The sequence below is a fragment of the Oenanthe melanoleuca genome, chromosome 9 (assembly GCF_029582105.1).
Source record: "Oenanthe melanoleuca isolate GR-GAL-2019-014 chromosome 9, OMel1.0, whole genome shotgun sequence".
In the NCBI taxonomy this organism is placed as follows: domain Eukaryota; kingdom Metazoa; phylum Chordata; class Aves; order Passeriformes; family Muscicapidae; genus Oenanthe; species Oenanthe melanoleuca.
This window is the reverse complement of record NC_079343.1, coordinates 23,206,299-23,222,385: the sequence shown is the minus strand read 5'-3', so window position 1 is coordinate 23,222,385 and position 16,087 is coordinate 23,206,299.

The following is a 16,087-nucleotide window of genomic DNA, read 5'->3' as shown; positions in this document are numbered from 1 at the left end:
CTATAAGCAAAGTTTCAGCCACTTTTGTTCTACCTATTGGACTTACTCTGAGGTTGAGGCTCTTCCCTTAAAGAAAGTTATTTTCTATTTCACAATTTATCACTGTATCCTTCCTACAAAATCTAAAAGATTTTAGAAATAGTTGCTGATACACACAATTATCATCAACTCTGAGTAGGAGATGTGAAAGATTCAGATCTGGGAAATTTGTCATCTTCATGGGATGCTTCTAACCTTAATATAAGACATTTTACCAGCACACATGGAGGTTTTCTCTCTGGGCAAAAAGAAACCTCAACAAACCAACAAACAAACAAAGAAAGCAAATAAGCAAACAAACAAAGCAAAATAAGAAATACTACTAATAAAAATGAATAGTGTTACAGTGTTAATATTTCATTTCCTGCTCTAAACTGACTTTGATTTATTGACACCTTTTTGACACCTTCTAGTGAAGACTGCCAAAGAAGCTCCCCAGACAAGGAAAAAGGTATGTGTGGTTCCTCTGCTGGCAGAGCATCTAAGGAACAGATATCCTCAACAACACTGTGGGTTAATTATACTTACAACAAAATTAAGGTAGGGCAACCAAGAGTTTGGAAGGAGTCTTAAATGTGAATGAATAAACAAATGCAATGTGATTTTTCTCAACTATGAAGACAAAAAAAAAAAAAAAAAGAAAATTGGAGGAGATAAGGACACAACATCACACAGCTGTCACCACAAACCAAAGTGAACAGAGCAGGGTCCAGCAGGTTTATGGCCAAAGCCAAAGAGCTGTCCTCAGGAATTGCTGGTTGATCTCAGGCTTGTCACCTGAGGCATTCTGATTACTGGGATTATTCATATTTTCACTAAACACTGAGTGTGCCATCAGGAGCAGTCCAGTTCTTGGTTTAACATGTGAAAACAACACCACATTGAAGTTAGCAAAAGTAGACATTTTTGCAGGTTTGCAAGGTTTGCCCCAAAATTCTGAGAAATAATCCGAGTGCTTTTTTTTTTCTTTTCAAATTAAAAACTATATTCTTTAAAATAAAGAGCTGATTTCCATGAGCAAGGTACTCAGCTGATACTGATTCATACAGCTCTGAGATAAAAACCAAGATATTCCAAATCACAGTGACTTCAATTTATTTTTACTTCTTGAGACAATAAACTCTTCTGATGAAATTGGCTCAATTCTGAACACCAGTCTGAAAGAGGAATGGCATTCCACCAGATTAATCAAAACACTGCATTTTACAGCTACATTATTGGTACAGGGAGAACATCCAACTTTACTTTTGTTGCATTTACATTCATATCTCATCTGAAGAATGGGAAACATTTAAAAATAACCACCCCAGATTTTTAGTCAATACAAAAGAGAGAATTTCAGAAACCAAGTTAATTCCCATCTATTTGCATGTAGATACACAGAGCCAGAGAGGAGATGACTCACTGTAGGACAGACTATGGAAAAGAGACCCTATATTTATTAACAATGTGCATGAATGTTTTCCAATAGAAGGTACATTCTACCTTGGAAGGAAAGCCTATGTTAAAACAGCTATTTTTAAATCTGCAAACTATCAAAGTAGGTTTTGATATGTCACTTCCATTTAAGATGAATCCTTGCAGCTAGATAGAGTTGGAGAAACAAAACCCACAAAGTGAAGGTAGAAAATAGCACTGAATACAGCAACTTTCTTTAGGAATGCAGTTTCTATATATGTACTTTTGAAAAGTCCTTAGTGCTGGAATTACGTGCTTGCAAGAGGTGCTGGGTCATGACACATATGAATCCATAAAAAGCTCTCAAAAAACAAAGCAGAAGTCCCAAAAAGGACAGCTTCTTGAGAGGCAAGGCATGCTGTGATGCAGAAGGTGGTGTTTGGAAATAAAAGATGTTTTATCTCTGGTGCCCATGACATTGGCTCCCAGCCCAAGGCGGACGTGAGGAGTGAAGATGGCCAAGAAAAGCACAGGACCTTTTGTGCTATGGACACAGTGGTCCATGAACTGATGGGCAAGGGGTAACACAAACACACAGATGCCTCAATGTACCAAGCAAATGGTAACAGTTCTGTGCCAGTGTCAGCCTGGTCCTGACTCAGCTGGCAACACAGAAATGAAAATGAGTAGATTGTTTCCATCCCCTCTAGCTCCTTGGAGTCAATGCTAAGTATAAAGATAAACTGGGAACCAGCCCCATCTTTCTGTGCTGGGAGGGAAGAGTGTTGATGTTTCCACACTGCCTGCCTTGTCAAAGATGTGTGCTGACTGCCCCTGCCCCTGAAACAAACTGTGGCCCATGAACCCTGGTGACCCAGCAAAGCACAGAACAGTGACATGTGCACCTTGGCTGCAGAGCACACACTTCATCTCCAGAGCCAGGAACAAATGTGGCCCTGGAGCACACGTGCAGCACAGCTCCAATTTAGATATGCCCAGGGAAGAAAAAATGTGTCTGCCCTGAAACTGTCCTCCTCACACTCTACTTCAAACAACTTTCATCATTTCCTTGCAGAACTGAGAAGTATGGTGGAGTTTTGTTTATTGGCACCAGGACAAGAGATGCAGAAGTAGTAAAGAAAGCAGCTAATCAGCAAAATGATGACAACAAACTGGGGGAAAAGAGGAAGGATAGGAAGGATTGGAAGAATGGGCATTCTTCAGTCAGATGCAGAGGGGTGGAAGCTGGGCAGAGCCACGTGGACCACTCAGCATCACAGGATGCTGCAGGGAATCTCACCACCCATCTCCTACCTGGCATGCAGGCAAAGGAAGTCATGTGGAAGGTGGGGCTGGGAAGCAGTTTCTCTATGGAAATAATTCCTGCACCAAAAGGTATTAATAAGGAAATAATTCCTGCACCAAAAGGTATTAATAAGGAAGGTTCTGTCCCCTCATTCCTGGTAAGTCCACCCCTGGGATGGTGGCTTGCACAGCAGGACTATCAGCATGGTGTTAGTGCAAACCCAGGGGTTCAGAGCAATTTGATTTTTTCCCTGCTTTGCTCTAGTATAAATGTGCTTGTGGATCGGTTCTTTCAAGGGAACCAGCAAACACAGGAAACAGCAAACCAGTGCTGATACAGAAATGAAGGTCTCTGGCATTTCTAAGAATTAACTATCTCACAACAGTTTGTAAATTCAACCTAACACTTGAGCCAAATTCTGCTACTTTACTTGTCCACTTCAACTCCCCTATCGCTTCAGCTGGACAGAGACCTGTCTCTGCTGGACTCTGCACCTTCTGCAGGGAAGCTGCAATTCCCTAAACGCTGCGGCTCCGCAGCTGGATTAGTCCGGGATGTTCCGGGAATGAGCAGAACGTTCATCGGTCAATCACCGCCCTCTAGAGGAGCCCAGAGAGCGCCTGGGGCTGGGCAGGGCTGGGCTGGGCTGGGGTTATTCTTGTTGTGTTTCCTTGTCCACCTCTGCACTCTGCCAGCCACACAGTCAGACCTTTCCTCTCTGCAGGCCAAGGTTTGTCTTTCATGAGTATCTCTGGGTTCCTTCATGGGTTTTTCTATCCCTTTTTTATGTCCAAGCCCTCTGAAAATAAACAACGATTCATATATATTCACAACCCCTTCAGGGGCGAAGAAGCACAATGACCCCTGCCAGATTCCAAAGCCCAGCTCCAGGAGTGCAGGTTTGCCTCAGCTCCTCAGCACAGCTCTTCCCCTGGTCACACACAGCAGGAAGCAGGCTCCTGCCAGGCAGCAGCAAGTCTGGAATTACAGGCACTGCTGCTGGCATGTTAACAGCTGCATAATTCACCAGAGGTTCATGTGAGCTGTGTAATCCTCTGGGCTCCAGTTACTCACACCAGGCTGAGCGATGTCCAAAAGCCACTCACTGCCCTCCCTGCAACGTGGCAAAAAAAAATACCCTCTTTGGTGCCTCTCCCTACCTGTCTCTTGTCCTCACCTCCAGAGGAGGTCTCCACATCCTATACTGGGACCTTAGAAAAGGAGACAAACCCACCTCCCCTGCACTTGCTTGGCTCATTAATTCCAGGTGTGTGGAAGGAAGTTTGCCCTCTACCTCCCCAAGGACAGACACACTGCATTTGTGCTTACTTTACAATTACACTTGGAACCACTGAGCAGGAATATAATAGAGTTTCTTATGTAACCATATATTTATTTTGATTATGTGTGGCTTCAAGACAAATCTAAAATAGTGCTGGACCATGCTGCAGCCCTTAAAAGAAGTTTGTCAGCAGAGTAACAATAATGTTCTGCTCCTGAAAATGATGTGCTGGGCTTTATGGTCAGCTTTTAGGTTTGAATGCTTTTTTTCCACTTTGATATTTGAGCCCTCCCCCCAAAGCAATTCCTTCGAGTGTGTACACAGCTCTCCAAGCAATGGTCACGGGAGGACAGAGACAAAGCACAAAAAAAAAAAAAAAAATGCTGACAGAATCTGAAAATTATTTGCAATCTCAGCTGCAGGAGCTCAGTCACATTTACATAGTAATTTTTATACTAAGGATGGTTTTCCTGATGTTCTTCTAGAAATTTCTGTTGGAATTATTAGGTATCCAAAATACATTTGGAACTAACCAGCTAGAGGAGTGAGATGGAGCAGATAATACTGACCAAACATCTCCATCCCTGTCTCACAGCCCCAAATCAAGCACATTGCCACCAAGCACACAACTGCAGTGACCATCAGAGAGGATTTGGGGCTGGGTTATTGAACTAAATCATGCAACACAAGCTGGGATGTTGCACCATCTGAGGATCCTTCTGGGATCTGAAACATCCACACTTGCCACAGCCCAGCCTTGCCACAGCAAAGTCTGGTTGTCCTTGAGAAAAAAATGGCATTGGGAGAGTATTGAAGCTTTGAACATCAGATGTGCTTGAGGTAAACACAGAAGAAGTGGCTGATCTTTTTTTGCAAAATCTGCAATAAAAGAATAGATAATAAAAGTATATGATAAATAACACAAGGAGCATATTAAACAAAAAAAAAAAAAAAAAAAAAAAAAAAAAAAAAAAAAAAAAAGTGAGCAGGCTACTAAGGCTGCTACTGAAAGAGTAACAGACCTGGCACTGCCACAGATAACTCCTCTCTGCTCATCCCATGGGGCAGAACCCCTGCCCTGGGTGGTGCCATGTCTGGCTGCACACAGACATTCCTGGGCACACAGCAATGCCACTGCTGCCAGTCCTGCTGATCCAAAATGGTCAGAGAGCTCCAATGCTCTCAGGAGCAGGGAGTACCTGATTTGTGAAGAGATGAATTTAGTTCCCAGTAGACCAAATAAAACAACCAACAGGCAGAAAAACCAGCCAGCTGCTATAGCCATCCCTGGTTCTTCCCAGCCCAGCCTGGGACTGGCTTCTATTCTGGCATGGTAGGAGTGGAATAACTGCTCTCAAGTCAGTGGTTTGATAGCAGAGAATGCTGTCATTGCCCTGAGGTCAGCAGAGGCACTGTGACTGACACCTGTGCAAACAAAGCCAGAGCCTGGCTGCAGACACTGAATGCAGAAAAAGTCAGACCCTTTTCTTCAAGGCATTAATCACACACAATTTGAAGCACCTCAATCCTGCCCTTCTTCCATCTCCTTTTCCACCTGGTTCTGTCGGTTCCTTGGACCAAAAGGGATTTTCCCCTGCCCTCCATCTCAGGCAGGTCCCTCACTCTCCTGCCACACAAACAGCTCGATGTGACCAGCCTCACCCTGAGGAGCAGCCAGGGGAATGAACTGAAGCCTCTCCCTTCTCCTGCTGCCTGCCCAGGCTCTGAAGCCTCTGGGCAGCCAGGCACATCATCCAGAGACTCTGCAGGTTGTTTTCTGGGGCCATGGGAAGCTGTCTGAGCCATGCAGCCCAGGGCTGACAGTGACTGATGACTGTAGGTGCTGTGAGAATTCACTGCTCCTCACATTACCCAAATGCCAGGGGGTTACAGTGATGCTATTAAAGCACCACAGGAGTGCAAAGATCTGTGTAAACCGAGAGGATAATCACCACACAGGCAGAGCAGAAGCTGACAGTGTTGAAATCATGTTCTTTGGAAGCCCTCTGATCTGTCACGTGATTTGATGCACTAAAAACACCCATATTGTGTTTTTATGTCCATGACAATTGCTTTTCCTGCAGCAGACAATGATTTGTAAAAAGACTTTACTTATTCCCAAACCACTCAAAATTTTGTAAATTGTTTTCCACGAACTAAAAGTGGTTTAGAAATAACCTTGGCTTGGGAAATGGCTCTGTTATGGGGCTTTTGCTGCCATGACAGCCACCTGGGAGAAGATAGTTATTTCTAAATTACTCTATTTTTTACATTAATATCTCTTTTAGAGCAAAACAGCAGCAGAAGCAGTATTATTTCTGTTGTGTGCTCTGAAATAGGACTGGTTCCTAGGAACCACAAGTTATTATCATCCCATCATAGGCATGTCTGGTCATTTCATATGGCAGCATATCCACTGTCTTCCAAGCCCTGAGATCACTGTGGGGGTACAGGGGAAACTCCTTTTCTCCTCTGTACTGGGAACAGCCATCAGAAGCACAGATCCCAGCAGATAACCTCGTGTGGACAAAACTCTGCAGCCCAATATCACAGAATGGGTTGGGTTGAACTGGGCCTTAAAGGTGATCTAATTCTGACAAGGGCAGAGAAAAGGGAAAACCCATCTGTGCTGGGCTCAAATCTCAGCTTTTCAGTTATGAGCTGGACATGCTGATGGATTGCACCACAGACACTCCCTACTTACAACTATCCTCCTAACAAAAACAACTTTCCAACCTAAAATAAAACTACTTTCTGAGAAGCATTGATTCCAAGCAGCAGAAATATCATGTACAAAGATGGCTTTTATCATGGCATTAACAATGGTTTGAAGCAAGGCCAGGAGTTCTCCTTTCCCAGAGACTCAGCTCAGACTGACAGCAGTGCACCTCACAGAATCACACCCCACATTGTCAAAGCTCTTGTTCCTGTAGCAATGACACAGGTTTGGTGCCTTCTGAGCACACTGAGGACTGAAGCACTAATGTGCATCAATCATTTCACTGGGATCTTCACATTTCAGGAGATGAAATGTTTAGCCTTAAAGATTCCCAGAAAAATTAAAGTGATTATGTGGGTCAGTTAAAATTTTAATATATTTATCATTAAAAGAGAAATTCAACATCTTACTGCGCGGGGAGCAGAAAGAGGGGAAGAGAAAAAGGAAACAAATGAGGAGAGGCACCAAACTGTATTCCAAGTACACACAGTGGAAAATGCAGGTCAGTGCCAGCAGCCTAATAATCCAAATTCTCTTTCTATGCACTGATCTCTTCTGAGTAAAGGAAAGAATTTAAAGGCACATAAATGATAACTGTACATATTCTGGAAGCAAAGCTAAAAGTGCTGCCAGGAAAAATCATCCTTCTCCATACAGAGCCATTAACACATTCCCTTCTCCTTCCTCCAGGGCAGCAGAGGTCACACCTGCTCTGCAGGTAGTGGGGAGAGGGAATGTTCATAGCCTGCCACACACAGTCAGTCCTCAGCACAGCAGAAGGATGAGCACCAAATCTGAGTGCAGAGGTGGATTTCAGGTGCCTTGCTGGGAAAAGCCCCAGTACAGACTGAGCACTGGCACTGCAGCTTTCTGGAGGGCCAGGAGTGGAACCAGCACTGCACCTCCAGGAGTCCCCTGGAGTCCTCCAGCCCCTTCCCCTCCCTCTTGTCTTGAGCCACAAGACCTGCTCTGGGTTCTGCCCTCCAAAGAGCTGGCAACTACAAAATTGTCCTAAATGCTTTTTTTTTATTACAAGTACCATCGCTTTACCTGCTCCAGATGGCTGTAATAGCAACAATAATTCACCAAAATACCAGCAGCTAGATCCACCAATAGCATAATTCTGTACAGGGTTTTATCTTCCCTTGTTCTTCATGCAGCTAAATGCCCACACACATTTCTACATTATATTTCTCCATTCATGCTGTTCAACACTCTCCCTTGGCCCCAGTGAAATGGAGGTCCCACTCATTTTGCACACTCACTTCATACCAGCTTTGTTTTGATACTTTTTCTGGCCAGTTTACACATTGATTGGGTCCAATTTGCATGAAGATTGCAAAATCTGCCCCCAGAATTTCCAGTGGAGGATATTCTTGCCTACCCCAACTTTGCTTTTGGCCTATCTGCCACAGCTGTTGCAGGGTTGAGGTAGTGTCAGTATTATGAGCAATGAACTAAATGTTCTTTAGAGGAGATGAAAATCCTAAGAAATTCATAAAAATAAAAAAAGAAATTCATAAAAATTGAGATGTTCTAGATGTGTTGCTGATTAGGAAAGTAAATAATACAGCAACATGCACACGACTTCCTCAAGGCAGCAAGAAAAGCAATTTATTGCAAGGCCACTGCACTTATATAGGATAGATCATGCAATACAGAATAGAAAAGGCTCTTTGGTCCAAGAAGGCAACACCTCTTTGAAAACATGCTTTCTGCAAAACACCACATAGCACATGCATGGCTCTGTGATCAACAACAGGTCTTAGTCTATGTTATTCATTCTTCCTTCTCTTGTTTATCTCTGAGAAAAGTCCCCATCTTGGGAAAGATCTGAGCTGGAGCTGAGAAAGCCAACAGCCTGGGAAAGATCCAAGTTGGATTTTTCCCTGAGCCCTCAGCAGTGCCCATGTAGATGAGGAGGAACATGGCTCAACAAAAATAATGAAGCAGAGAACATGCACAGGTGCAGGAGGTGGTGTCAGTCTGCCAGGAGCACAGCCCTTAACACCCATGCAAAAACCTTCTGCACTGCAGCTCAGCCCTGACACCTCTCTCCCTGTCACTGGCCCCAAACTGCTCACTTTGCTGGCTGCTGCTGACTTGGACTGGGGGAAAGCTTAACCATTGAAATTACCTTAAAAATGCATTTGGGGGTGTTCAGTAGGGGTACCCTGAGTGCCCCTGTGAGTGACTTCAGAGCAATCCCCTGCCTGGCTCAGAGGGATCACTGCCAGGGGAGGAGATCCTGCTGGACAGGGTGAGGGACACACACAAGGACACAAGTACAGGGTGAAGAATAAACTAGCAAAATAAGCAAAAGGTTTCTTGTATCTCACAGTATTATTTTGGTGTTACAGCTCCTCTGTCCTCAGTAGCATTGACTTTGGTGTAACTGAAATGAAAACATGGCTCAGGAGGATTGGAGGACTCCACCAGCTTAAGCAACTTTCCATGGGGCACATATTCTGAAAGGGGAAACAAATCACTGTACAGAGCTGCAGAGATTTTCACAATGACTCTAAATCAACTGAACTTGTCAACAGCTGAGATTTTGGGCAATAAACTTGGCTGGAGCTGAGCCAACCTGTTAGGCTGGGATCCTGCTCTGAGCTCCTGAGCAGAGTGCTAGACCCACCTGTGAGTGTGGCAGGGAAGGTGTCGAGGGGACAGAGGCTGAAATCAGGCCAATAGCCCCAAACAGAAAGCAGATTTGGCTGCAGCTGCAAAGTAAGGATACACAAAGGAGGGCATTTAACCATCAGCCCTCTTTGGACAAGAGCACCTGGCTAGAGAGGTGAGCTGGGCTCTCACACCTCCTCTGGGAACAAACATCTGCAGTTAATATACACACTTTGCTCACATTTGAGAACATTAATCCAGCACAATGAAAACATGAAAAGTCACCAGCTGTGTGCTGATGAAACCAGACCCTTTGGCTACTTCAGGGATTTTACTAGGTGTGTATAAATAAACATGGAAGACTTCACTGCAGCACTTTAACAAAGTGCTAGAATCCCTTCTGAAATCTTTATGAGGTGAAAATTAGTAAGCAACCTCTGCAAAACCAACTGACATTTTTCAATTTATGAGTCTTCCCATGCCACACTGTCTATAATTTTACCCAAAGATTTTAGTTTAAAAGCTGTCTCTCTGAGCTATGGTGAGATGAGAAGGTTGCTGAGCTCCTGGGCTGACATCCCAGGAACCTCAGCAGAGTGCCTGGTATTCACAGTCAAATTTTCTAATAAGGTGGTTCACATTTCTAAAATGTCACTGCACAAGTGGCCATTGGTGGAGTTATTTTAAGACAGTGGCTCAGGAAGGCACTTCTTGTGCCCATTCCTGAGTCAACAGACATGCCTGCCTTGAACTTGCTTAAGACCCTGCTGTGAAGAGACTTTAATGGCAAAGACAGCTCCAGGATCACTTACTGAAGAGATTTTTATCACTTGATTTTCTTCTCTTTGTACTGGTGTCAATTAAAAAACCAAAAATTTCTGAAATTCAAGGAGTTAGCCCTGGATAAAAGCAGACTGAAGCCTGAACTGAGCCATATGAAGCCTTACAGCTGTGGTATTTTCCACAGATAATCTGCACTAGAATAGATGGAAACAACGATTTTCTGTCTCCCTTTCCAACATCCCATCCTCAGGGACAGCTCTGAGACAGTTCTATTAAAAGTGCAGCCAGCCAGGTTGTGGGGTATCACAATCAGTGTTTATAATGCCAGGCAGTGATCTGAAAGACATGTCCAAATTATCTCTTCTGATCCTTACTTCAAGGCTCTGCAAGGCACAAACCTTCATCCCACCATCCCTCACTTCCTCTCTCAGGGAATCTGACTCATTTCCTTGGTTTTGTCTTTATCTTTCCTCCCTGAACATTTTAAAGTTAGACAAAAAGCTCCTGAAGTTGCTGCTGTGGGGGATTATTTCCTTTTCCCTTCTAGAACAGTGCAAGATCCTTCAATCACTGCTGGCAAGCCTTTCACAAAGATGTTCAGGAAGGTCAAGATATTTATGTTCCCTAAGATAGAAAATCCAGGGAGCTGGAGAGTGGACAGCAAAATAATACACTGGAAGGCAAAATATAAGCAGCAGGGACAACGTAAAGGGAGACACTAGAACTATTTAAATTTCTTTTCTACTAGCTACTGAAATCTCCTGCTTCTGCTGTTATTTCTTTTCTTTCATGCTGGGGAAAAACATCTTGTGAAGAAGGATCAATGCCATACTTCAAAATTCCCTCTGACTGGCAGGCTAGGATTGAAAACTCCCTGTGAAAGCTGCTAAGAGGTGACAGCTGCCCTGCTCAGAGCTCCTGAGCACCCCATCTCTAGTGAAGATATTCACTTTATTTAGAGCTGGAGAGGTTAAACTGACTCAGCAAAGGAGCCAAGGCTCTGGAGAGATTTCAGAAATAACAGGAGGGTAGGGAGGTTCATTGCAGGGTGCTTCACCTCCTGCAAGGTGGGTGGGTTTGTCACCTTACAGCTCCTCCTCCCCCAGTCAGGTATTCTCACATCTGCCTGACAATCCTGCAAAGGGAAACCAAGTGCCACAGAAGCCACTGGGACACTTTCATGAAGAGCTGACTGGAAAAGGGAATTTCTGATCTATGGGAAGTTACAACATTCTGAAATTTGCTTTTCTTCCACATGTAAACAAGAGGCCAAAATTCCATGGTCTGTGTGGAATGGATCTCCTGGAGAGGAACAGGGGGAAGGAATGGAGAAGATTAAGAAACCTTCCTTTGAAGGAAAAAAAAAATTCCTGTTGATACTGTTTTGGTGAACTTTGCCACTTTTTAACTTTCATGTGGACAAACTAGACCCCAGCAGCAGCTCACAGAGAATCTGGGAGAGATGCACGAAAAACAAACAAACAAGGATCAATCAGAAGCTCCCTGATAAAGAAGTTATTTTCAGATTGGTTGGTTATACATTTATAACAATTCACATAAATTCAATATTTGCAGACAGTGATACAACTCCTCAAAGAGTCCAATAAAAGATTTAGGTACAGTTTTCAATCTCAAAATATGTGTTCCCATTGAAAATATTTAGTCAAGCACATGCAGTTGAAGGCTAATTTAACTTTTCCCTGGACTAGTTCCTATTCATTCTTAACCCAGGAACATTATTTTTACATTTGATACAACAGCCTATTGATTTCTAAGCAAGTTTCACTCTCAATTTCAGTCAGCTCTGGGTCTGCTATTTAATTTTTTTAACCAAAATCTACTGGCCTTGGGTATCTCAAGTCAGCCCTTTAGAGTTATATAATAAAAGGTACTTATCTTTCATTGAAACAGAACATCTGCAGTTTTCCTTTATCATTGCTGTCAAGAATCTGCAGCATTCCCTTTTACATGATTCATGAAATTTTGGGATGCTCATGGGCATAGCAATATACATGTTCCTGACAGTCCTGACTCCCACTTTCCTCTTTTTTATCATATGAAGTGGCTAAAGCTGCTCAAAAAAAAAACTCTTGGCATTTTTAACTTGAAAAAAAAGCTTTGTGCAATGATCTAGAAAAGATAGATAATAGTTAGAAGACAGTTTGCTACCAATAATTAGGTATTCCAAAATATTAAGGAATTATTATGGAAAATTTTAGGTGAAGGTGACGAGATGGTTTGTCTGGCCCAGAAAATGGACAGATGGCACTGAGTGTCAATAAATGTGAATTGATGCACACAGGAAGAAATAATCCTAAATACTTCTATTTGTCTGCACAGCAAAGTGCTTTGAGCTGACTGTTCCTGATCCAAAACAAGGACCAAGAAGGGGTTTGGCAGAGGCTGGCTCCCAAAATGATTGGTTCCAATGAAACAGCCTGGGATATTGAATTGAAAATGACAGGAAATATGCTTAAAAACCAGAAAAGACCTCTTTTCAACCAGGGTGTATTTTAACAGTGGAACTCCTCACCAAATTATATTCTGGAGGCCAAAAGCTTACACAGATTCAAAAATAAAGTCACCAAAGGAAAATCCCTCAAAGACTATTAAGTACAAAATATTATGTCTGGTTTTAAAATCCCTCAGCCACAAATTGTTGGAGGCTGGGGCAATATTTGAAGGAAGTGTCAAAGGATTGGCCACTGTCAGAGTGAGTATCCTGAGCAAGGCAGACGCCTGGGCTGATCTGGTGTGACTGTTCTTGCACTTTTATATCACATTTTCCTGTTGCCTTGTTCTCAGAAAAACCTAAAAAATAAGTCACTGAAATGACCATTTACATTCACACACGCCCCATATTTTGTTCAAGAGACAGAGTTGGCATGGAAAATTTCAACACAAAGACTTAAGGTTTAGTAAATTCATAAGCAACCAAAGAAAGGGAAATGCTAAAGTTTTACAAATTAAATGAGAAATAGAGATATTAGCCCTACCTTTAATTTAAAAAAAAAAAATATTTGGAGTTCAAATAGATAGCACATATCAACAATTTAGGGCAATACATGATGGCAATTATATAACTGCTCATGAACTGGGCTGAAGAAATTCAGAGAAAATTTAAATAAACTCAGATATACCAACACATGAAAACACATACATATTATGCATCCAGACATAGTGTGGTGACATTTGCAATGTCTCCCACAGTCTAAAAGACTCTAGTGGTTTTAGAGATATCCTTTACAGTAAAAATACAGAATCCTAGTAAACCTCATAATATTCCTCAGTTTGGCTGGAATTTCTTGTGTGCACATATACATGCAACATCTTTGAGAGGCCAACATCAATTAAATTTAACTGCTTCCCCTGTGGACTTAAATCATGACTGAATGCTAAATTAATATATTTCTATATAAATTCTGTTTTTAAGTCATTCTTCTTGCACCTTTTCCATGTAGTTTAGAATAGAAGCTGCCCTTGCTCTCTAGCACAGCCTCCACCATAAAAGCACCAGAAGAAAGTCATTACATCTAGAAGGCACCTCCCTTGTTTAATGGTGTATAAATGTCTTGGTGCCAGTCCTATGCTTAGCATATGGGGGAAGGTTAAACACATTAAACATCTGCAGCCCAACTAAAAACACCAGTGAAATGCTACAGGACATGTGATAACCACGGAAGAAATGGAAACACTAATGATGGAAGGGCACTGTTTAGGATAATTTCTAGTCATAGAAGGATGCTTTAAAAGTAAGTGCAGGGAAAATGATGCTGGAAATATTTCCTAATGGGGAGACCTAATAGGCTGTGGAATAAAACCCAGGGGAGAGGAAGGAAGTTCTTTTGACTGAGTCATTTCTTTCTGGACTGGGTGAAGCAAGGAAAAAATGTGCTGGCAGACAGAAAATGCTCAGAAGCCTAAGACATTTCTGTTCTCAACAGTAGCAGTTTTATTCAGGACAAAACCAAGCTCATAAAAACTTTTTTAATTTGCATGAAGAGATGAGTGACTTCTTTAATGCCTGCCTTGTCTTTCTCAAATTTAATCTATTCACATACATTTATGGCTCCTTCTTAAACTGCATTTCCAGAAGAGAGGTTTCCAGGGCTGCAGTCATGTATTGCCTTGGTCCATGTGATGCTGTGTGGCAAGAACAGATGCAGCTTTATCAGGAACTTGTCCTGATCAGGCTCTGGCCAAGCGTGACTAGTTTAATGTGACAGATTATAAAATGGAAGGAGAGTGAGAAGGGAGGAATAACAAGTGCCAGGGAAAGATTAGGTTCTCCACACATTTGTGCATTTATTGACCTTTTCTTCTTTGATATACCATTAGTTTCCCAGATTCACAGCTGGAGATGGCAGGCGAGCTGTCAGGTGCACGGCTTAGGTCACTGATGATGTTATGAACTCTACTGGAAACTGATTTCATTAAACAAAACTGTGTGGCTTGGCATTTGATATAGCAAATTTTTAACTGACATTTTAAATTGGTCTTTGTACAACTCCTTTGTAATTAGTGAGGTCTTTTACTAACTTTTAAGGGACTTAAAAATTTTAAAGACTGAATGTGGGGTACAAGAGCTGGCATACAGCACCCTGATGAACAGTCAGTGTATGTGAGTGCAGTCTGCCATCACTGCACATAAATCTGCAGACCAATCTACAGAGAAGCAATATTTTATACTGAAATTTCTTGAAGGCTCACTTGGAGGGTTTTCTTTCAGCACTCTCTACATCAAGTATTCTGTCATAAATTGGACTTGAGTTGCAATTTACTCATGAATAAAATACCACCTCTGGGACATAATCCAGAGAGAAAGTAAAGAACCTAACTACTGCTGGCCATCAGAAAGAGTTCAACATGCAGGACACAAACCTGAAATGATGCAATGGTCTACAACACTGCAAGCAGGATTTCCTAACCTTCAGACCCACATTTCTGAAGGGAAAATCTATACTTTGTTTAAAGCACATGCAGACCTGTATCTTTATTCTGAGGTCTGAACCCAGGCTGGCACTATGCATTCACTTTATTCATTACTATCATGGTTTAATCCAGCCAGGAACAAAGCTCCACAGTCACTCACTCCCTGACCCCAGTGGAGAGGGATAAAAGTAAAAAAAAATTGGTGAGCTAAGATCAATTTAATAATTGAAATAAAATAACAATAATACGTTTTAATGAAAAGGAAATCAACAAAATAAGAGAAATAACCCTCAAGAAGGAGAAGTGATACAAATGAAAACAATTGCTTACCATCAACTGGGAGAAGCTCAGGCAGCCCCTGAGCAGCCTTGCCTGACCCTGACCCTGTCTCTAGCTTCTTGCTGAGCATGATGTCTGGAATATCCCTTGGGTCAGCTGGGGTCCCCTGTCCCAGCTGAGTCCCCTCCCAGCTGTCCATGCACCCCCAGTCCCATCACTGCTGGGGTGAGGTGAGACAGGAAAGGCCTTGGCTCTGTGCAAGTGCTGCTCAGCAGAGGGTTCTAAAACATCCCTGGAATTCTCAGAACTTCCCAGCACGGATCCCAACACAGCCCCACCCCAGCTACTGTGAAGAAAATTCATGATACTTTAGCCAAAACCAGCTCGATTACATCAGTTGAAGCAATGTAGTTGCAGTGATACACAAAATCCCCACCACTGGATCTGGGTAAGAGTTTGATCTGTTCATCTGTTCAACTGTAGCATGTTGGAGCCATCCACACATTAATCATGTTAGAACACTTCCAGGCTACAGCACATCTCCCTCTTGACCCTCCTCAAATCTGGTAATGCTTTACAAAGACAAGCATTTGGAGGAATGCTTGGAAGTGATGCTTGGTTTTTTGCACTTTAGCCAGAAGGGTGCAAGTGCCATTGGCCATCATCAAAGAGTTAAACGCAAGAGCAGCCAACAGCTCTGCACTCAGCTCTGTTTCATGTCTGTGCA